The sequence below is a fragment of the Haliotis asinina genome, chromosome 1, assembly GCF_037392515.1.
Source record: "Haliotis asinina isolate JCU_RB_2024 chromosome 1, JCU_Hal_asi_v2, whole genome shotgun sequence".
NCBI lineage: Eukaryota > Metazoa > Mollusca > Gastropoda > Lepetellida > Haliotidae > Haliotis > Haliotis asinina.
Window position 1 is genome coordinate 31,762,097 of NC_090280.1, and position 18,843 is coordinate 31,780,939.

General features: G+C 43.7%; 1 protein-coding gene across 5 annotated transcripts in view; it reads left to right on the top strand.

Annotated features, from left to right (window-relative positions):
* LOC137290394 (uncharacterized) overlaps positions 1 to 18,843 on the top strand; it is a 376,153-nt gene that overhangs the window by 169,367 nt on the left and 187,943 nt on the right. For 3 of the 5 annotated variants that reach the window (XR_010957209.1, XR_010957213.1, XR_010957214.1), the window contains 2 exons: positions 1,664 to 1,756; positions 4,424 to 4,450. The gene's annotated coding sequence lies outside the window, so the exon portion shown is untranslated. The remainder of the gene's footprint in view (positions 1 to 1,663; positions 1,757 to 4,423; positions 4,451 to 18,843) is intronic. The other 2 variants (XR_010957207.1, XR_010957210.1) reach the window with 1 other exon arrangement.

The window sequence follows — 18,843 nt, forward strand, 5'->3', positions numbered from 1 at the left end:
GATCGTAGCTCCCATACCTTAAGAGACTTACGTCGGTCGTAGCGCGGTGATCGTAGCTCCCATACCTTAAAAGACTTACGTCGGTCGTTGCGCAGTGATCGTAACTTCCATACCTTAACATACACTTACAGTGGTAGCGCTAAGGAGCACGTTAATGCCATACCTTAACGTACAATTGCCACGATCGTAACGTTAAGGTATTGGCAATTCCCTTACCTCAGACGTACGTCAGTTTCGCGTAGATCTGAAACTACTTGTCTCCTTATTGGGATTTCGGGTAAACCTTAACCCCATGCTTGTATTCTTGTTGGGCTGTCGGGTAGATCTGAACCCCACGCTTGTCTCCTTGTTGTGGTTTCGGGTAGATCTGAACCCCATGCCTGTTTCTTTGTTTGGATTTCGTGTAAATCTGAACCCCACGCTTGTTTCCTTCTTGGGATATCGAGTAAATCTTAACCCCATGTAGGTGGGTGGGTCGGTGGGGAGTCCCTTTCTGGTGCCCCCCGACGCGATATTGCTGGAATATTGCTAAAATCAGTATAAAACTAACCCGACTCACTTCAGTTAAGATGACATCATTTCTAGACGTCTCATGTTACACTGACAGGTCTCTGTAGTAATATGTAAGAGTATAAATAATAAATAATATGATTAACACATTGTCCTCAAGGATCGAATTACTGTACATCAATGGACTTGGCATTCAGTACAACCTTGGAGCAAAGCCATGAGTTGACTGATTGAGTGATTGTGGTTTCACGCGGTGGTCTGGGAATAATCGAGTCTGGACCAGACAATCCTATAATCAACAGCAAGAGCATCACCTACGCATTTGTGATACTATGACATGTGTCAACCAAGTCAACGAGCCTGACCACTCGATCCCGTTAGTCGCCTCTTACGGCAAGCATGGGCAACTGAAGATCAGTTCTAACCCGGATCTTCACGGGTGCAAGGCTATGAGATTTCAGATTCTGTCTGAAATTTAGACTCTTTTTCTACAGGGCCGTGGCATTACGTACAGTTAGGGCTGGAAAAGGCAAATGATATTATTTCGGAAGTTGAATGAGTCACCGCCATTGTCTCCCTTGGAGTATGTAGGTTCCAAGTTTCATGTTTCCGGGTCTGTCGTGGATATTACGAAAGTGATATATGTCAACCTTGGACTTTCATCAGACACACCAGTTTCGTTGGTAACATCAACACGAGGTCAGATAAATGTACGACACAGTCAGTCATCAATCAAACATGAATATCCTATCTATGAAATCAAACCCCACTGAAATCGTTAATCATTAAGGCATTAGCGTCTAACATGGTTGGGGTTTGATTTCAATCAAGGTCACTGATCTATCTGAGGAGGATAAGCACCACAAAATCCAAATATGCAATTGATTGAAAGTATAAGCCAGTGTAAAAAATCCACTGTAAAATTATGTGGTAAATTTTTGTTTCATGTCGCAATCGGGCATATTAAAGCAATATGACTACGGTTTGTAAACAATCGCATCTTGAGGTAATAACTGTCTACTCATATTTTTTCTAGATTCCCCTCATGGATACAATGTGCAAAGCCCATTTCTGGTGTCCTTTGTAGTGATATCGCTGGAATATTGCTGAAAACAGAGTAAAACCATTCTCACTCACTCACTCACTTTTTCAGGTGCTTGACACCAGGACGAAGGAGAGCGTGGCAGACAAGGAACTCATCTGTGGAGAGTGCTGTTGATTTCAAGCGAGACGTCCCGAGATGATGGTGAGTTGTGGTCCATGTACTCATTGAGAAGTAGTGAGATAATAGGAAAAGGGTCCAACAATTTAAAACGAGGTGTTAAATTTCAGGCGTAATTCAAACAATACTCTTCTTAAATACGCTTGACATGTTAGTCATATTTAAAATTTGAGATTACTTAATGAGCCATATTCGTTATGGGGGTCATATAGCGCCGTTTTACACGTGCACGGCAGACTTAAGGGAGATAACACTAATGAAAAACGGAATACGGACAAACGCTAGGAACTACTCTCAAGCAGTATGAATATTTTCTCAGCTAAACCCCAAATCGGTGATCTGCGTGGTAAAAAAATATATTAAAAAACAGGCTTTAACACACAGCACAATGCACGTGACGTTTTGGGCGGACGAGGGCCAGACGGAGCACCAGTCAAAGACCATATTTAGTCAGGGCGGTACGCACAACTTCCGTTCAATTGCATAGACGAGCCTTGCGAACAGTATTCTGATCAGCGATTGTAACCAGCAGTGCTGTTCGGATGTGTACTGCTCATGCCACGGTACACGAGAAGTAGGGATTGGGGATGGAGGCAGATGGGTGGGGCAAGGTAGCATTACACCAGAGTCTTGTGTAAATGTCGTTAGCGTCTTAGTGTCATGGAGACGTGCAGGGTAGATGACGGGAAGTGAAGCTATTAAATGTCATCCGCGGCAACCACATATCAGTAGTCCAGTGGGTGAAGTGTTCGCTCATTTTTCCAAATTTGGTGCAACATGTAAAGCCCATTTGTAAAGCACATAATACTGAATATACTGCTACCCTAAAACACCCGTGAAGATCAGGGTGATCCTCAGTAACTAACGGGACCGGGTGGTCAGACTCGCTGACTTGGTTGACACATGTCATCGGTTCCCATATGCGTAGATGATACTCATTCTGTTGATCATAGGGTTGTTTGGCCCAGACTCGATTATTTACAGACCACCAAGGTCGATCCTTGAGACAATATGTTGGTTTTATTATATTTTAAAAAAATATTATTCACACTCTTACATATTACCACAGGGACTTGTGGCCGTCAGACTCGCTGTCTTGGTTGATACATGTCATCGTATCTCAACTACGTTGATTGATGTTCATGATGTCAATCACTGGCTTGTTTCGTCCAGACTTGTCTTTTTACTAACTCCGGTCATTTTCCTGGACTATTTCCTACTGTGACGTAACACAGCAAACAAGCACACACACTAAACGAATGTTAGATTTCATGTCTTTCCCGAAGCCTAGTGGTTAAGGCGTACCCTCGTCACGCCAAGGACCCGGGTTCAATTTCAACATGGGTACAATGTACGAAGCCCATATGTGGACGAGCCCGCCGTCATATTGCCGGAATATTGCTTAAGGTGGCGAGAAAACTAAACTCACACTTTATTGCGCACACAATGGTATTACCAGTGGAAATTGAAAAGGATATATCATTTATGACGAAAGCCCTGTGGAAGATTGCACAATCGACCATTTTCAACCGTTACTTAGCAGGATTAATGCTTGTATGACATTAAGCAAGAAACCCGTTCAATAATCATTTCACTGCTAACGTTTGAACGCTGTCAGAATGCATGTTGAGATTTCCAGTTGACTCCGATGGCGACAGAGTATTTGTTGATGATGATGATGATGATGATGATGATGTTGATGAACGTGATCATGGTGATGATGTCGATAACGAAGACGACGACGACGATGACACTACTACAGGATATTTATATAGCGCACATATCCATGCAATTAGTGCTTGCTCAAGGCGTTGGTATTTGTTTCCCTCCATCATGGGATGTCAATCTCAACGTCACATTGTAAAATCAGTCTCAACTCCCTGGGGAGTATACCACTAGGCGCACCGGGTTTATTTGGGCACTCTCATCCTAACGAGGTACCCATTTACTGCTGGAAGGACTGGGACACATAGCCACAGTGCTTTGTCCAAGTTCACTGCACATGGATGTACACGCAACTAGGTGTTTGCACGTATTCATGTGGCCACTATGTGGTAATATACCAGCGGATTCGTGGGTTCTTTTAAGTGTACAGGGTTGTGTACTGTACACTAGGGATTATGACAACACTGAAAGAATCTGCACACAAAGGTGACTTGAAGCTGGCTCGATCCCGACACGTCAACCTCGCTGGATCACTAGCCTGGCGCTTTAGCCAGCTCCCCCACCGATGATGATGATGATGATGATGATGATGATGATGATGATGATGATGATGATGATGATGGTGGTGGTGGTGGTGGTGGTGGTGTGAATATTTTAAAAGCGGCGTAAAACCGTAGTCATTCAGTCATAGCTCGCTCTGGGAGACAACAGTACGAACGACGCCAGGGACCATTCAGATCTATTTTGTCACAGAAGTCATAGGCTAAGGTTCAACAACGTGTTTCCAAACCTGACACATTTAAAACCCCATGAAGTAAATGACCATTTTGAATAATGAGTACCAGATTCACCCTCGTTCCGGCCAACGGCAATGCGTTATCACGAAGATACGTTCAGGCTCATCGCTTCCCAAACGGGAACACCGTTCATTAAAGTTTTTTACATGCACCCGTTAATCATAACTTTTTTTGACAGAAGAACGTGGGAAAGAGGGTATCTTGTTAACAAATATGCATCTATTTGCAGGATGATGATCCACCCGGGATCATTATGGTGAGTTATAGTCTTTGTTTTATTTCCTTCATACATTTTTTCTTGTGCATCTAAAGTTTTATTGCATTTTTTTCTGTTTTACCTTCGTCGACACAAGCGAGGATGGAGAGGGTAAGATGATACTGATACTCCGTCACGTGACTGAACTGCACAGTCATTGCGTTATGGTAGTGCCTTACTATGTCTGTCCGTCATGGGTGGACTTGGTCGTCAGTGACGTATTGTACCCGTCATGGGTGGACTTGGTCGTCAGTGACTTATTGTACCCGTCATGGGTGGACTTGGTCGTCAGTGACGTATTGTACCCGTCATGGGTGGACATGGTCGTCAGTGACGTATTGTACCCGTCATGGGTGGACTTGGTCGTCAGTGACTTATTGTACCTGTCATGGGTAGACTTGTCGTCAGTGACTTATTGTACTCGTCATGGGTGGACTTGTCGTCAGTGACGTATTGTACTCGTCATGGGTAGATTTGGTAGTCAGTGACTTATTGTACCCGTCGTGGGTAGACTTGGTCGTCATTGACTTATTGTACCAGCAACCCATGTTCGTCGTAAGAAGCGACTAACGGGTTTGGATGGTCATGCTCGCTGGCTTGGTTGACACATGTCATCGTACCTCAATGTGTAGATCGATGCTCATGTTTTTGAACATTGGCTTGTCTGGTCTAGACTCGATTGTTTCCAGATAGCTGGAATAGCGGTTCCCAAGACGCAAGCTTTCATATATGCTGTGTACAGAACCCCTTAAAGAGAAGCAGCGTTTTGGAGGAAGACAAAACGGCTGTCAGCTGTCGGGGAACGGAGACTTAAGGGAGTGGGTATTTCTGTCTCAATATGCAAACCAACAACCAAGGTGTCGGCAGAAATACGTAGTCTACGAAGGTACCAGACAGTCTTTGAATAAAACACAAGAACTGTTTTATTACTCCACTGATAGCAACGTCACTGTCACGAAATGAGCTCCTCCTTCCATTGCTCTCCGAACATATACTGAACAGCTTTTCAGTATGTTATGTGTGTTGTGCTTTCTGCCAGTGCCATCTCACGAGGAAAGGATTATTGAAATTAAAGACTATGTTTGTCAAATAGTGTTCAGAAATGTTACTGATTCGCTTTCCAATATGGTCGCCATAGTGGCCATCCGTGAAGCCTTTCTAGCTGTGTGTTGCCATATAGCTATCTCGCCATTGTAATGAAAGACTAAGTTTATCAAATATTGTTCAGAAAAGTTTCTGATCCGCTTTCAAATGTCGTTGTTTTATTTGATTGTGGTTTGTATAGATGTAATATATTACACATTAATACATCACTTATACAGACGTGTGAGTAAGTGAGGATAACCATTATATGTTATCCTCGCTTACCTGGACTACCATGTTGTTGTACCACTGTCCGTCGTCCATGACGCATATGCCATAAACAATTAGGTGAGGTGAAATAAGATTAAACGTCGGACAGAATATTTCACTCATATGACGACGTGTATGCGAGTGTATATATGGCTGCTTGCACTAGCCCAGACTTAAGCTGGTTTAATAATGTTAGCTCATTGAGATAACATGGTAACCATGAATACCTCACTTAAACATGTTATACTCATAGTCACATAGACTACAAACCCACCAGTCTGTGTTGTACTCATTAATGTTGAGCGCCAGACAGGAACCATCATGTAACGCATTATAATGTCTTTTGGTATGACGCGTCTGGGATCGAAGCCGCGACTTACTTAAAATTTACTTCGTTAAAATGTGGGTGATAAAACTGCACCTGTATTTGACATCGATGTCATTAAGTGCGACGCGTGACCTCACGTGGTTTTCTCACTGACGTCACAATGGATGCACACGTGTTGACTGGTGCCTCCTGGTTGGTATGCAGAATGTCGAGCGCTTTAGGACTCCAGGTGAGCAGATTGTAGTCATGTTAAATGTTCGTGATGAGGTTTGTGCTTTTTTTGTGACCAGACAATGACTTTGAAGTCGTCTTGTGTACAGGTTTGACTTTGATCGTCAAGCCTGTTTAACACAAACAATGCCAGTTTCAGCATGGACGTTTTGGCATCGTAGCACCTGATACAAAGTGGGGCATCGTTGAACCTATATATAGCGTACAAGGTTGGACATCGTAGCACCACTATACAATGTACAAGATGGGACATAGTAGCACATGGATACAGGATACGGCATCGTAGCACCTGGATACAAGAATTAGGCATCGTGGCACCTGGGTACAAGATAAGACTACGCATCACCAGGGTACAAGGTGGGACACCGTAGCACCAGATATAAGGTGGGACATCGCAGTACCTGGATACAAGATGGGACATCGTAGCACCTGATATGATGTAGGACATCGTAGGACCTGGGTACAAAATGAGACATCGCAGCACCTGGTACAAGATGGGACGTTGTAGTACCTGGGTACGAAATGAGACATCGCAGCACCTGGTACAAGATGGGACGTTGTAGTACCTGGGTACAAAATGAGACATCGCAGCACCTGGTACAAGATGGGACGTTGTAGTACCTGGGTACAAGATCGTAGCACCTAAATACAAACTGGGACATCGTACCACATGGACACAAAGGTTAGTCATCGTAGCACCTCTGTAAAAGACGGGACGTCGCATTACCTGAGTTCAAGATGGGGCATCGCAGCACCTTGGGCCTTCGTAGCACCTGGATATAAGATGGGCCTTCGTAGCACCTGGATATAAGATGGGCGTAGCACCTGAGTACAAGACAGAACATCGTGGCACCTGGATATTTGATGGGTCTTCGTAGCACCTGGATATAAGATGGGACATCGTAGCAATTGGGTAGAAGATGGGACATCGTAGCACCTGGATATAAGACGGGACATCGTAGCACCTAAATATAAGACGGGACATCGTAGCACCTGGATATAAGACGGGACATCGTAGCACCTGGATATAAGACGAGACATCGTAGCACCTGGATATAAGATGAGACATCGTAGCACCTGGATATAAGACGAGACATCGTAGCACCTGGATATAAGGTGAGACATCGTAGCACCTGGATATAAGATGAGACATCGTAGCACCTGGATATAAGACGGGACATCGTAGCACCTGGATATAAGATGAGACATCGTAGCACCTGGATAGAAGACGGGACATCGTAGCACCTGGATATAAGACGAGACATCGTAGCACCTGGATATAAGACGGGACATCGTAGCACCTGGATATAAGACGAGACATCGTAGCACCTGGATATAAGACGGGACATCGTAGCACCTGGATATAAGATGAGACATCGTAGCACCTGGATATAAGACGGGACATCGTAGCACCTGGATATAAGACGAGACATCGTAGCACCTGGATATAAGACGAGACATCGTAGCACCTGGATATAAGACGGGACATCGTAGCACCTGGATATAAGACGGGACATCGTAGCACCTGGATATAAGACGGGACATCGTAGCACCTAAATATAAGATGGGACATCGTAGCACCTAAATATAAGACGGGACATCGTAGCACCTGGATATAAGACGGGACATCGTAGCACCTGGATATAAGACGAGACATCGTAGCACCTGGATATAAGACGGGACATTGTAGCACCTGGATATAAGACGGGACATTGTAGCACCTGGATATAAGACGGGACATCGTAGCACCTGGATATAAGATGAGACATCGTAGCACCTGGATATAAGATGAGACATCGTAGCACCTGGATATAAGATGGGACATCGTACCACCTGGATAGAAGACGGGACATCGTAGCACCTGGATATAAGACGGGACATCGTAGCACCTGGATATAAGACGGGACATCGTAGCACCTGGATATAAGACGAGACATCGTAGCACCTGGATACAAGACGGGACATCGTAGCACCTGGATAGAAGACGAGACATCGTAGCACCTGGATATAAGACGGGACATTGTAGCACCTGGATATAAGACGGGACATCGTAGCACCTGGATATAAGACGAGACATCGTAGCACCTGGATATACGACGAGACATCGTAGCACCTGGATATAAGATGGGCGTAGCACCTGGATATAAGACGAGAAATCGTAGCAATTGAAACATTTTCAAGAATCACAATCGTCTTTTTAAACACATTTGGTTGGTTAGGATATCAAATATTCAACGGTCCACTGTAGGGGCATGTGGTATAACTCAAAACAAGTATCGGCGTCGGACATAATAAAGTAAAATGATGCTAAACTAGCGTCCAAAAGAAAGATATATTATTCTGGTCCAAAATAAAACTTATGCTAAATATGGAACTATTAAATGTTTTATAGTAAAAATCAATAATGCAGAATAGAGTATGAGCTTTTACAACTTTTAAGGCAGCATGTATTATTCAATGCCGGGTGTGGCCACCTCAAGCACTGATGCTGGCCCGAACCCGGCGTCGAACTGTGTAGTTGAGTCTTCTAACGTCTTCCTTAGGGATCCGACGCCATTAGATTAGCAGAGCAGCTGCCAAAGCGTTCCTCGTCAATGGCCGATTTTGACGTTTCCGAAAACGACGTCCCACTTATTATTCCCAAAGCTGCTTAGTTGGGGACAGACCTTGAAGAGCTGGAACTTGCTTTCGTCACCAAAGTTCGCTCTTCTCCAGTCTCGCCTCCTCAAGCGCAACTCCTGCAGCTCCCGTAAATACCCGTCTTAATTAATGTTGGGTAGAGACCTTCAGTCTATCACTCTTGGGCCTGTCTGCAGTACTGCCAGTCTGTCGTAGTCGTGTGACAAGTCTTCCGATAGTGGATTTGCTAGCATCCCATGGCCCTAACCTCATGTTCTCGTGTCTGTTCCATCTGTAACATAGCCGAGTGCCCCCCCCCCTCCCCCCCCCTCTCTCTCTCTCTCTCTCTCTCTCTGCATGTTCGTTGTCAATCGATTAAAATGATGTAAGGGAATAATCCTGGTTAGCTTTTATACCCTAATTTTATGCGGGTAACTTTGTGCACAGTCTTATTTCTGTAAACTCGGTTTTCTTTCACAACATATGAACTGCTAGTGTAAAGTTCACTGGGAATAGTCATACTGTGTCCGAGATATTTGTTTTTAGCTATTTTCAAACAGACTGACAATTATTTTGACAATTTACCGTCGTTTTCATTTTGGTGGCGTTTCTTTTGGCCGCTAGTACAGATAGGAGGAAATGTTCTCATCATGTACCCAATAAAGCCGCTAATTGAATATTGCAGGCCCTAAAGCGAAAGTTGAAGTCATCACTCCAGTCATACAATCTTGCAGAAATGTCACTCTGAATCTCCATGATCAGTTCTAAATAAGAAACAGATGAGGCATATTCAATCGTTATTTCAAATCAGTAAATCTGACTGTTTGACAATTATTGATCGATCGGTATCAGATCATCGATAACCTTGAAGTTCCAGTTACATTTTTTGGTCATATTCGAGTGTTTTTGTCCCCGCCGCAGCGCAGCACGTCGGGCTATGTATTCAGCAGTGTCTGTACGTCCGTACGTACGTTCGTCCCGATTTTTGTTTCGCGATATCTCATGAACTACTTACTGTACCCAGTGTTTTCAAATTTGGTGACAGCCTGCATTGGGGGATTTTGCAGACACCGGTCGACTTGGGTGATCTTGACCTTATTTTCAAGGTCCACGACTCTCTGACCTTTCTTCTAACTCTTGTTTACGTGATATCTCATGAACTGTTGTACTCAGTGTTTTCAAGCTTGGTGACAGCCTACATTGGGGTGATTACGCAGACACCGGTTGATTTTGGTGACCTTGACATAATTTCCATGGCACCCCCGACTCTTTGTCCATTTTTCGAATTTATGTTAGCGAGAAATCTAATAAAACATTGCAACCAATGTCCTCAATTTTGTCGACAGCCTACACTGGGTGATTATCCAGACACCAGTCATTTCACGCATCTTGTGTGTGAGCAAAAGGTAAAAAGTAGTGAATATGTTATACATATTTAATTCTTTTTTAGCGGCGGGCGACATTGCCATATTGGTGGAATCCAAATTTGGAATCATGTTTATTAAGAAACATATCACCAAAGAGTGAGTATTGTTTTACGCCGCTTTTATGCAAGGTTCACATTGTCGTGCGATTCGTTACAAACGCCACGATTGGCCACTCGCAGTTGTGGCATCGTGAAACTTCTCGTTTGGACACGAGGTGATGGCAGTCGATACGTTCTGGTACGATTTGTTGCGTTTGGACGCGATATTATCACGGTTGGTCAATTTAAGATGACACGCTCTGTCATGATCTGGTCTCCCGTTCAGATACGACCCCATATGTTGTGACAGGATCATCCCGATCGAGTCCGCGATTGGGTCGCGATCTGACACGGTTATCACGATCGGGGTCCCCGATTTGGGACGATCTGGTACGCGCAGATACGTTCATCACGAATCGATACGCTCTGTTGAAATATGATACGATTGTGGTCGCGATGTCTTTCACGATCACGATCGAGGGTGACCACGAGTTGAGCTACGACTGGAACACGGGACAGTCTGACTGAGCATGAACATCACTGTTTCTTGAACTGAACATCACTGTTTCTTGAACTCCTTCAAGTTGAACACAACCCACAACCACTGATGATGACTGGAGTTGATGACTACGTGATATTTGCAGTATTACTGCATGCTGACATTATCGCCAGGGAGGAAGAAGGGGAGAAGCAGCCAGACCAAAACGGGTCAGGAGAGTGAGGCACCTCTGGGTGCGTCCACGGAGGAGACAGCAGTTTGGTCAGTTCTCCAGTCTCCTAGACACCTAGTTGTGGCTGAAGGATCCGTTATGGTTCCATAAATACACAAGGTTAACATGACAGCTCTTCGATGACGCGGGGCGGTGGGGTAGCCTAGTGGTCAAAGCGTTCGCTCGTCACGCCGAAGAGCCGGGTTCGGTTCTCCACCTGGGCACAATGTGTGAAGCCCATTTTCTGGTGTCCCCCGCCGTGATATTGCTGAAATATTGCTACAAGCGGCGTAAAACTAAACTCACTCACTCATTCTTCGATGCCTCAACAATCGATAGGGAAGTCACCAGTTTCAGGCGTCCCGATCACCCGGACTGACGCTAGCAGTGACACTGGGGCCCCTTGCCGCATGCTTTCATGTGTTGAGTGTCCAAAGACGAGGTGGAGGAGAATAGTGGAAAATGCCTTTTGGATCCTCTGCCAATAGAGGTGTCTCCTCGGGACTCCGGCGCAAATGCCGAACATTGTGAAGCATATAGTGGGGGCGGCACTGACCTTGTACAATCTACTGAGGCATCCAGGTATTGCAGCACAAGAGGCGGACCAGGAGGACAAGGCCTCGTTACAGGTCGTAAGCGTCCGTGAAGAAGAGTCAATACCCGTATCTACCCGCATTTACTCGCATCAACTCGTATCTGCTCGTGAGTCATTCCTGTCTGGTCGTGGGCTATGGGACCCACAGAGCGTCACAGATCGTGGGAGATCGCAACACATCTCAACAGAACGTGCTGTTTGTCTTGTCCAAGATTGATTCCGATGACCACGATTTGGAAGCACGATTAGATGCGATATATTGGGCTTTGTTGCGATCTGATGCGATGATCACGACTGACATTTAATCGTGTTGATCATAGACATCGTGTTGATCGTCCAACATTGTTTTACGATCAACACGATTGCCACGACTGGCCTCAAGATCTGATAAAATCTCATAGGATCACCACGATTAGTCCACGATTAAGACCACGATTTCAATCGTTGCTCGAATCGTGATAGTGTGCATCGTTAATCGTGATAGCATTGGCAATATTCCAGCAATATCACGATGGGGGACACCAGAAATGGGCCTGACGCATTGTACCCATGTGGGGAATGAAAATCGGGTCTTAAGTTTGACTAACGAACGCTTTAACCACTAGGCTACCGCACAGCCACTAACAGCCAAGACTCGAGCACTGGTGGTTCCACGCTATATTTCGCGTTTCTATGGTGATTACTGGTTCTAGAAGACAACTACCAAACACTGTAAACTATATTTGGTGCTCACGTGATTGTACACCAAGATTCTGTGTAAGCTTTGTCTTTTTATCCTTTTCCATTCCGGAAAATGACAACGACGCCTTAATGGAAGTGAAATATCATCATTATGCGACACAACCTGGAAGCCATAACACTGACGTCTCGTCAACTTCCTCCGGAAACCGCCGAAGTTGACCGAATGCATCTTTATGAGAGAAGAATATTGAAACAAGAGATATTTCATCTCTGCGCTGTCTCCTAGTTCTACGACGACAACTCGGCATTTTTTTCGCTGATTTTTCAGCCACTGGCCCTGAGCTTGTCTCGTGCTTCTCAGAAACCAATGCGTGGCCCCGCTGTCGTCTGCCGATTAATTTCAAACAATGCCTCTGGAAAAAAAAGAAATGAGATTCTTTATTTTCCAGGCAGAATTTTGTGTGTAGTTATTAGTAGATTTCAACTGCATGTGCCTAATTACGCGAATCTAAGCAGAGTGCTGATATTGTTGGTCTCGACAAAATTCTCTTTAATGACAATGACAGAATACTATTAGCAAGATCCAAACATGAGAAGCATCAGAGAATGGACTTCCGGGAGTTATTTGTTGTGGTTGAAGATTTGATCAAAAGAATTCAAAGAAATTGGTTTGAAAGTTGCCCTATGAAGCATCTTTGTTGGTACTGACGACTGAAAGAAGAGTATTTTCATAGTAATGAAATCCCGATCTCGTGGGGGTCTCGTGGGGTTTCTGCTGAGATGATTAACAAAAGTCATTTTTCGCAATTGTGACCGAAGTCGTTCAATGTATTTATGTCATGAGACTATATTTGGATCGTTAATGTCAATATAATGTGTTTTTTAATGTCAATAGTATCATTGGTCTTTAAAGTAAATGCCAGTCTGGGGAGGTAGTGGACTCTCAGTGCAAGTCATATTGTATTATAATTACTTTCCTTATCTTTCACTTTTCTCTCTCTCACTGTCTCAGCGCAAGGCATAATTATATCATCATTACGTTTCCCCCTCTGTCTCTCTCTCTCTCCCGCTTCACTCATCTCTCTCACTCTCAGTCTTTCCTCTCTTATTCTGTCAGTGCACGTCATAATTTTATTAAATTACTTCCCCTCTTTCCCGCTTCTCTCATCTCTCTCACTTTCTCTCTATCTCTCTTTTTCCCTCAGTGTAAGTCATAATCAAGTCATAATTATGTTACAATTACTCTCCCCATCTCTTACTTGTCTTCTGTCTCTTTGACTCTCTTCCTCCCTCGCTTCTTACTCAGTTCAGTGCAAGTCAAAATTATATTATCATTACGTTTGACTCTCACACTCTTTCTCACCTCTCTCTCTCTCTCTCTCGCTCTATCTCTCTCTCAGTGCTAATCATGATTCTGTCTTTAGCGTGTCTGTTTCGTGTGTTGAGTCAGATAACTACTTATAACCTTAACATATTCCTATTTAAATCGTCATACGTGATTCATATTCACATTCCCAATATACAAAAGATTCGTGATGACTGATGATCCATGAGTTTAATTTCAAAGTTTGTTTATCAAGCCCAAGAACATTAAAGTTGTCGTTAAATGCCAATTATTAGACACCACTCACATCAATACCACAATTTCTGAGACAAATGACAAGCATATGACAATGTTCAGGTTTCCGCCCAATAATTCCGCATAAGTTCTAACTGTTACTGTGTAGTTACTCTCTGGATTTAGAATATCACGATGACAACATGATACGATACTACGATGTTGCAATATTCTGTGGTGTAAGTAGGGATACTGCGTGTTGCCTGGATGCGATATTTCGGTCATCACGGTTTCGACGGTCCGATATTACGATGAGAGAGTGTTACGATAATGAAGTATTACATACGCTGCGTTATCATGGGAATTTGATGTTACGACGTGCAGTTAGGGACATGACGACGAAGTGATGTTTCGTTGGTTTAGATTACGATATTACGATGAGAAGATGTTACAATGATCCGACGGTGATGATATGATAGGACGGTGACAGGATGATACGATAACAAAGGGTCGCCATGTCACTAAGATACGGTGACAGGATGATATGATAACAAAGGGTCGCCATGTCACTAAGATACGGTGACAGGATGATACGATAACAAAGGGTCGCCATGTCACTAAGATACGGTGACATGATGATATGATAACAAAGGGTCGCCATGTCACTAAGATACGGTGACAGGATGATATGATAACAAAGGGTCGCCATGTCACTAAGATACGGTGACAGGATGATACGATAACAAAGGGTCGCCATGTCACTAAGATACGGTGACAGGATGATATGATAACAAAGGGTCGCCATGTCACTAAGATACGGTGACAGGATGATACGATAACAAAGGGTCGCCATGTCACTAAGATACGGTGACATGATGATATGATAACAAAGGGTCGCCATGTCACTAAGATACGGTGACAGGATGATATGATAACAAAGGGTCGCCATGTCGCTAAGATACGGTGACAGGATGATACGATAACAAATTGTCGCCATGTCACTAAGATACGGTGACAGGATGATACGATAACAAAGGGTCGCCATGTCACTAAGATACGGTGACAGGATGATACGATAACAAAGGGTCGCCACGTTACTAAGATACGGTTATGGGGTGATACGATTACAAATGCTCACTATCTGTAGCATTCCAACATACAGTTAACCGTGGGTTTGTAGTTTTTGTTCGTGATAACCGTTGTTTGTTGTATTGGTCTATTATGTACACCTGGTGGCCGTGTCTGTTCTTTATGACCATATATTGTTGTTGTAAGCAAAGTTTACTATGAATAGTAGTATAGTAAAATAGTACTTGTCAGTTTAGATTCATTTCGAACGGAAATTGTCACGACGTTTTTTTCTGTTTATCTGGTTGTGTCAGTATACAGGTTATACAACGTTCGTGTTAGGTAAACGTGTGTGTCACTGCCTGTCTTGTGTATTTCCTATATTTGTACGTGCGTTTATGAAGTACTTGTGTCATTACGCGTTTCCCTCAAACAGTTGTGTCACTATTTGTCTTAACCATATAGAATATTGCGTAAATGCAACAAATTTGTCAAGGAAATGTGTCTTACTGCACGGTTTCTATCAGTTAAGTTTACAATGTGTTCTTTTTTATTACATTTTCGTTATTTCGACTTTTCTCAGGGAAATATGTGTGCTATTACACTTTCTCTGTCACTATACAATACATAAACACATGATGCTCGAATCAGTGCATCATCTGTCAGAGAAGTGTGTGTTATTGCACTATATATGATATTTATTAGTATTTATCTACCAAATTTAAACACAATACGCAGTTATTTACACTGAGTGAGTGACTTGCACTGAGGGAGAGAGAGAAAGAGAGAGAAAGTTGGAGAGAGTGAGAGACACTGCCACTATTTAATATATATATAAATGTATGATGTTCAAGTCATATGTGTTATTGCACTTTTTGTGACAGTAAACTGTTTTAATACGTGTGTCAATACAATATACAGGATCATGTCGCAATCACTGAACTGCATGTGTCATCTGAACGCAGTGTTTGTGTGTGCGATATTTCAGGTCCGCATGTCTCGTAATAAGGTGCGGTCAGCCCAGCGTGACTGTGTAGTTGCGGAAACGCCCACTGGCTATCATTCCTCTGCATATAGTCTGTTTTAAGATGTCGGTGCGTGTGGTGTGGGTGTTGAAGGGGTCTGGGGGAAAGTGGGGGCTTATTCCGTGACATAACGCGATGGTCACATAACGCTCACGAATAGACGGCACGAACAGACGCACACGAATAGACGCACATACTCAAATGCACTCCAAACCACACAATCACACAAAATCGCATGGCCTGCGCTAAATATGCACAGAGCCGATACAGAATCTCTCTCTCTCTCGTGTTCCTCAATGTAAAGAACTGTGCCTTGTGTTTTAATTTGTTTGGTAGATAAATGTTAATAAACATCACATACACACATACCACATATCTGTCATACTTAGCACATTGGATGGCCCATTGGTTTAACTGCCCGCTCGCCACGTTGAAGATGTAGGTTCAATTCCCCACATGGGTACAATGTATGAAGCCCATTTCTGGTGTCATGCTCAGCCATGCTATTGCTGGAATGTTGCTAAAAGCAGCGAAATCCATACTAACTCAATACTGACACCCTTTTGGACATCTTAGGGTTGTCTTGAAGTAAGAAACGTTTCCGTTTTCATTTTGCGGTTGTGTCGAAGCTCGGATAATTCGAAGTATCTTCTCGGGTACCTTCACCTTCGACTTAACGGTGTACAAAAACGCACCAAAACGAAACGGGACGGTATAGATTTACTTAGTGTTTTTATTGTGCACTACACGAGAACTCTCTGTGCCAGCACGAAGTAATGTAATACTGCCCCAGAACGCACGCCAAAACTGGAAATAGGCTAAAATATGAGACATGTTCGTCTCTCTGGACCCTGTCACTAACCCTGGAAAACAAGTGTCTGTACCCACGATCACCTTACCCAGGATAAATCTCACTAAACAGTTACTTAATGAGTGAGTATGGTTTTACGCCGCTTTACCAACATTCCACAATATCACAACACCACAGATGGGCTTAACACATTGTACCCATGTGGGGAATCGAACCCGAGTCTTCAGCGTGACGATCGGACGCTTTAATCACTTGGCCACCCCAATTACTTAACGAAATGAAAGACCAGTAAGCAAGCAGGAGGGTCATGATGGGGTGAGCTAATGGCCGTTGAGGGATTTAGTCATATGTAAGTGATGACTGAATGGTAATTAGCCTTTGTAATTAGATGTCCATGCACACAAAGGTTGATATGACTATGTTGCCGTGGGAATGTCAGCCGCAACAAACATGGATATATAAACGTTAGAAAGAATGTGGCTATAAAAATGTAAGCATTGGAATGGAAATGGTATATGACTGTAAGCAGAGGAATAGAGATGGGTATAGGATGTAAGTATGGAGTGGAGATAGGTATAGGATGTAAGTATGGAGTGGAGATAGGTATAGGATGTAAGTATGGAGTGGAGATAGGTAGAGGAATGAAAGCAGAGGAATGGAGATGGGTATAGGAATGTAAGCAGGGGAATGGAGATGGGTATAGGAATGTAAATAGAGGAATGGAGATGGGTATAGGATGTAAGCAGAGGAATGGAGATTGGTATAGGATATAAGTATGGAGTGGAGATAGGTATAGGATGTAAGCAGAGGAATGGAGATTGGTATAGGATATAAGTATGGAGTGGAGATAGGTATAGGAATGTAAGCAGAGGAATGGAGATGGGTATAGGAATGTAAGCAGAGGAATGGAGATTGGTATAGGATGTAAGTATGGAGGGGAGGTAGGTATAGGAATGTAAGCAGAGGCATGGAGATGGGTGTAGGATATAAGTATGGAGTGGAGATAGGTATAGGAATGTAAGCAGAGGAATGGAGATGGGTATAGGAGGGAGTGAGTGAGTTTAGTTTTACGCCGCACTCAGCAATATTCCAGCTATGTGGCGGCGGTCTGTAAATAATCGAGTCCTGACCAGACAATCCAGTGATCAACTGCATAAGCACCGATCTGCACAACTGGGAACCGATGACATGTGTCAACCAAGTCAGCAAGCCTGACCACCCGATCCCGTTAGTCGCATCTTACGACAAGCTTAGTCGCCTTTCACGGCAGATGAAGTATGGAGGTGGAGATGGGTATAGGAATGTAGGTATGGAGGTGGAGATGGGTATAGGAATGTAAGTATGGAGGTGGAGATGGGTATAGGAATGTAGGTATGGAGGTGGAGATGGGTATAGGAATGTAAGTATGGAGGTGGAGATGGGTATAGGAATGTAGGTATGGAGGTGGAGATGGGTATAGGAATGTAGGTATGGAGGTGGAGATTTGTATAGGAATGTAAGTATGGAGGTGGAGATGGGTATAGGAATGTAGGTATGGAGGTGGAGATTTGTATAGGAATGTAGGTATGGAGGTGGAGATGGGTATAGGAATGTAGGTATGGAGGTGGAGATGGGTATAGGAATGTAGGTATGGAGGTGGAGATGGGTATAGGAATGTAGGTATGGAGGTGGAGATGGGTATAGGAATGTAGGTATGGAGGTGGAGATGGGTATAGGAATGTAGGTATGGAGGTGGAGATTTGTATAGGAATGTAAGTATGGAGGTGGAGATGGGTATAGGAATGTAGGTATGGAGGTGGAGATTTGTATAGGAATGTAGGTATGGAGGTGGAGATGGGTATAGGAATGTAGGTATGGAGGTGGAGATGGGTATAGGAATGTAGGTATGGAGGTGGAGATGGGTATAGGAATGTAAGTATGGAGGTGGAGATGGGTATAGGAATGTAGGT